The sequence below is a fragment of the Ostrinia nubilalis genome, chromosome Z (genome assembly GCF_963855985.1).
Source record: "Ostrinia nubilalis chromosome Z, ilOstNubi1.1, whole genome shotgun sequence".
Lineage (NCBI taxonomy): Eukaryota > Metazoa > Arthropoda > Insecta > Lepidoptera > Crambidae > Ostrinia > Ostrinia nubilalis.
Genome location: NC_087119.1, coordinates 8,876,150 through 8,882,149, shown reverse-complemented (window position 1 = coordinate 8,882,149; position 6,000 = coordinate 8,876,150). Strand labels below are relative to the sequence as shown.

The 6,000-nt window shown below is 34.9% G+C and overlaps 1 long non-coding RNA gene across 2 annotated transcripts; it reads right to left on the bottom strand.

Moving 5' to 3' along the window:
- Positions 1–399: 399 nt before the first annotated feature.
- Positions 400–1,394, bottom strand: LOC135087246 (uncharacterized). 2 transcript variants are annotated; one of them, XR_010260728.1, is made up of 2 exons: positions 1,138–1,394; positions 400–725 (listed from the first exon to the last, which is right to left on the bottom strand). It is a non-coding gene; the product is annotated as an uncharacterized LOC135087246 (long non-coding RNA). The 2 variants fall into 2 exon arrangements; XR_010260727.1 differs by having other exon boundaries at positions 1,164–1,394.
- Positions 1,395–6,000: the final 4,606 nt, after the last annotated feature.

Below are 6,000 nucleotides of genomic sequence, written 5' to 3'. Positions count from 1 at the left end.
CCGCTGCAAAAATTTTGTAATGTTTTTTTGGCGGGAAGCTCTCGAGGCGGGAGGTTCAACTTTTTCTTTGCGAGTTCAATAAAATTCAATTAAATAGTAAATCTAGCAGCAAATTAGTGGCTGTAGTGGCGAGATGAGTTCTGACAGTGGGGGTAAAGACCCCAAACATAATACCAAGAAAAGAAAAGTAGTTGAAGTACAAGATGATGAGTCCATACATGCACCATACTACAAGAAGAACCATATACGCTGTTATCCTGATAATTCTCCAGGTTGTGTATTTCCTGTATACATACAAAGCACAAATGACACTGTAAAGTTTGGAAACAAGGACCCTATATACCTGAATAGCATTTTTAGTCGGTACAACAAGGGAGTCAAAGAAATAAAACGAGTGAATGCAATGCGGTATGCTGTAATTTTTGACAATGCAAAGAATGCTAATGCGTTACTGTTTAACTCAACATTCTTGTCTTCTCATGACATCAAAGCCTTCATCCCTGCGGCAACATCAGAATGCATAGGAGTTATACGATACATTCCCACAGATCTTAGCTGCAAACATCTATTTGACAAACTTCTCAGTTCACAGGAGATCCTGGCAGTCAGAAGGTTCACGAAGCGCACTCCTGAAGGTATCATCCCATTGCAAACTGTATCTCTGACCTTTGCAGGTAATGTACTCCCCGAGCATGTTAACTATGGTCTAAGCATCGTACCTGTAACTGAATACATTAAGCCTGTAATGCAGTGTTATAAATGTATGGCATTTGGTCATACCACCAAATTTTGTAAAAGGAACATCGTATGCTCTATATGTTCACAATCTCACTCATACAAAGAATGTACAAATGCAAACAAACCTCTATGTGTCAATTGTAAAGGCGAGCATATTGCTGTGGCAAGGATTTGTCCAGTTAAACAACAGAAAATTGAAGAAAACAAATATAAAATAATGAACAAAACTACTTTGGGTTCTTTCTTCCCAACTTTAAACAAATCCTTTGCCAAAGCAATAAGTTCCCGACCCCAACAACAAAATGTTAAAGACACTAAAGAGATTAAAAATAAAAACTTGTTGACTGATGTTATCAATAATGATCTAATTATTAAAGCTATTGTTGATACTTTATTAACTTTTTGTGACAAAGAAAATAGCTTGCCAATTAATTCCTCTAATATCAAAGAAATGTTTTTAAAGAAAGTTTCTCAAAATGGATAGTAAGTCTTTAGTTATTGTTCAACACAATATTCAGAGTCTTAAGCCTAAGACTCCCTTCGTAAGTGAGCTTTTAATTACACTTAATATTGATATTTTAATTCTCAATGAAACTTGGTTAAAATCATCAGATTCAGTAAAATTTAGAGGTTATAAAATATTTAGAAATGACAGTGACAATGGTTACGGTGGTGTTGCTATTATTTGCAAGAACTCTCTTTTATCATCAGAAATTGTTACAGCAAGTATTGATAGAATCCAAACTTTAGCCATTAGTGTAAAAGTAAATCGTAATAGCTCATTTACAGTTTTTGGTGCGTATTGTCCTCCACGTCCTGGCCGATTTCCAGTAAATAATTTAAAAAATATTATTAGCTCTTTACCTTCTCCAGTTCTAGTAATGGGTGACTTCAATGCCCACCATACAGCATTTGGGTCCTCTACTAACAAGCCAAGAGGTATCCAGATTTATGACATGCTGGATGAAATTAATATGTGTATATTAAATGATGGTCAGCCTACCACGCTAAACCGTCCCAATCAATCGGCATCAGCAATTGACATTGCATTCGTATCTCCTTCATTAGCAGCTTCAGCAGAGTGGTCGGTATATACAGAGGATACCTTAGGAAGCTATCATTTTCCTACTTTAGTCAACTTAAATTATGATTGTGAAATATATCAAGATTCCTGTGGTTTTGAAAAGTTTATTTACAAAAAAGCTGACTGGTTAGGTTATACAATCAAGTCTAGAACGTTTTTTAATCATCTTCTTGATTATCCAGACCCACTCATTGCTTATGCAGAATTTTGTGATTTATTAAATACTTTGAGAAAAGATTTTATACCGATACACACTTATGATAGCAATAATAGTCGCAAAGTTTATAAACCTATGCCATGGTGGAATGAAACTTGTTCCAACGCAGTTAAGGAAACTAAATTAGCTCTTCATATGTATAGACGTCATCCAACAATAGAAAATTACATTATTTATAAAAAACTTGAAGCATCTAAAAGATTGATTATTAAAGAACAAAAGATAATCAGTTGGAAAAATTTGTGTTCTAGCTTTGATCGGTGTACACCAATCAGCAAAATATGGAAGTTTATTAAAGTTCTTAATAGAAAAGCTTCGAAGCCGGATAGCAAAGATGAAGAATTTTTGCAAGACTTTTTTGATAAAATAGCTCCTAATCATGATTCTGTAAATACTGACCACCTTAATAATTTATTTGTTTTTAATGATCTTAATATTCATTTGAATTCACTTTTTTCTGAAACAGAGTTTAATTTTTCTTTGAATTCTAAAAAAGACACTTCTCCAGGACTTGACGATATTCCGTATATTTTGATTAAACGCTTAGACTCTTCAGCTAAATTAATTTTGCTTAATATTTTTAACAATTTGTGGTCCGCTGGCTTAATACCAAAGTCGTGGAAAACTATTGCTGTAGTTCCCATTCTCAAACCGGATAAGGATCCTAAATATGCTGATTCTTACAGACCTATTTCTTTATCTTCTTGTGTGGGGAAAATTTTTGAAAATATGTTAAAGACTAGATTAGAGCTTTTTGTTGAATCCAGATCAATTATTCCTCACGATCAATTTGGGTTTCGTAAAGGCCGTTCTACGTTAGATAGTCTTGTAAAGTTCACAGGTGATATACAAGAATCTTTTTGTGATCACAGCTATTTATTAAGTACCTTCTTAGATGTGAGTGGAGCGTTTGATAACGTCAATCTTTTAACCCTAGTTGAGATTCTACATAGCTTCAATATCCCAGGTAAAGTGTGCAAATGGATTTTTGATTTTTTTTATTCACGTACTGTTTATTTAAAGTTCAACAATGTCCTTCATGGTCCAAAATTAGTCTATAAAGGGGTTCCTCAGGGGGCCACCTTATCACCCTTGATTTACTTGCTGTACACATCTCAAATACATAGATTTATTTCAGTTCCAAGATTATCGGTTTTGCAATATGCAGATGATATTGTGTTGTACACTACTAATAGAAATTTATCACTTGCCGAATTGACTATTAATGAAGCTCTACGTCAATTATATTTGTATTATAATGTTAAGTTGAAATTAGATGTAAATCCCACTAAAAGCTCGACCATAATATTCACTAAGAAAAATGATTCTCAGTCTCGTGACCATGTAAATATTGTATATAATTCTGTAAATATTCAAATAGTGGAAGAAAAGAAATTTTTAGGTATTATTTTTGATTCTCAATTAACTTTTCATTCTCATGTGCTCAAAATTGTAGATAAGATGCAAAAAACTGTAAATATCATGAGACATTTAGCAAGTGTTACGTGGGGAATGGACCCAAAAATTTTAAATATGGTCTTTAAGGCAATAGTTAGATCTCATTATGACTATGGACTTATTGTTTATGGGAGATATCTAAGTAATTTTTTGTATCGTAAATTAGAAGTAATTCAAAACAAGGGATTAAGAATTATAACTGGAGCTTTTTGTTCAACTCCAATAAATTCCTTAGAAATAGAGTCCGGGATTCCACCAATTTTAGTTAGACTTAGATATCTAACAGAAAAGTTTTATCTTAAGATTTTAAGTAATAAAATGTATTTTAATTTGTATTGCAATAATTGTCTTTTGCAATGCGAGCATTTAAATGAGCTAAAAGAAATTTGTAAATGCATAGACCATAGGATAAATTGGGATCTAAGTACATTAGAAATTCAAACTATGATACCAACGGTTTGCTTGAAGAAAGTTAATAACAACTATGAGTTTGTCCAATTTGTAAATAGCGAAAAGTTTCGGCATCGGAAGATATACACAGACGGTTCTAAAACTGAGGAAAATACTAAAGCAGCGTATTATGATTCAAGAGATAAGTTTGGGAGATGTTTCACACTTGATAAGAACGCATCGATTTTCACGGCGGAAGCCTATGCAATATATACTGCATTGCAATATGTTGGAGGAATAAGAGATGAAAATACTTTCTTGATTGTTACCGACTCCTTGAGTGTCCTCACTTGTCTTCAAAACACTCATATTCATTACAAGACCAACATCTACATAACTAAAATAAGAGAAATACTATTGAACAATGATTGCAAGCAAATAGAGTTTATGTGGGTCCCCTCGCATTCAGGGATTACCGGTAATGAAATAGTAGACAGACTGATGAAAATAGTAAGTCCATACAGCGGCGATTCACGATATCCAGCGCCCCCTGTACCCATCTCAGACTATGACTCCATCTTGAAAACCCGTATGTTCGATAATTGGCACGAAGAGTGGAATATCACTAAATTAACCAAAGGAAAATGGTATGGACAAATACAACAAACACTTCCAAGAAAACCATGGTACTGCAAGTCGCAAAGTACTACCTCAAGAAAATTCATCACTACAATGAATCGCTTACGACTTGGACATGCAAAATTTCCAACCCACCTTAAACGGATTAAAATGGTCTCTACAGATAAATGCGAATTTTGTCAGGCAGACGCGGCAGACTTAGACCATCTTATTCTTCATTGCCCAGCCTTTAATTTGGAAAGGCTTTTGCTAGTGGATGGCTTACTGAAGATCTATCAAGAAGATGAAAATATTCCCCGCCTCTTGCCATCCATACTAGCGAATGAGAAGTCATACCCACATATTTACCAGTACATTGTAAATACTCATATAAATTTATGAAGACATTTCAACATAGACACAGAAGAACAGAAATCCTCAACTCATATCCATTGTAAAAAATACTCAGAAAGTACTCATGGATGAAAATACTTAAAGATTTGGCCGAAAGGATACTATCCGAAGCCGTTAAACCTGTTAGAAAAAAAAAAAAAAATTTTGTAATCTGTGGGTCTAGACAAAGTGCAAATTATAACAGGCCAGTGGGTCTAGACAAAGTGCCATTATAATCGCAAACCAGTCGAAAAGTGGTCGAAAAGCCCCTTTTTTGTATGGAATTTGACGGATTCGATTTTCGATTCGATCAAAAAGTGCGTTTTGTCTAGGGGGCTTTTGTTCATCTCCGCGAGTTCACATCGAAAACAAAACACGCACGATAGCCCACCTACAGGAGGCGATTCGACAAGGCGTCACATACGAGATACGAGCGAGCATTGACACACGCACGCGTACTCTTGTATTATGGAAAAAAATACTGTGTAAAAAATACTGTGCAGTAATTTAACTGCCTAAATAATAAGAAAAACACACAATGTACTTTTTTTAAGTTGCCTGAAGACACTGAGAGGTAAATAAGTGGTTATTGTTATTCATGATAATTCATGCAAATTCATGTATTTCTTCCGACATTTTCCGCGATTTGGCACTTCACGTCACACATTAGTTTGCCGAAGTTCGCCGAGCCAGCTATTGTCAATTATTATAGGTGTCAAACAGGATAGGGTCTTTGCGCTGGTTTTCGTCCAACTATCGGAGTTGCCAACTTTGTGATCTTAAAATACCCTTACATAAATGTATCATATTATTTTATGTCGTTCGAGTGCTCATAAAGACAGTCAACTAAAGTCCATACTGCAACGCACACACAATCCGCACCGTAACGTAAACGCCTTGCCTCGCCGATGACAGTGCGCGAAGGGCAATGACAGCTCGCAAAACACTGACGTATATCAATGTCTCATGGACTTGGCGTAACTTTAAAATAAACGTACTCGGTACATTACGCACACATTTACACGCATTATAAATACATACACGATTTAAGAAAACAACATGGCCGCAATATAGGCAATCAGCTGACAAGTATTTGTGTGTG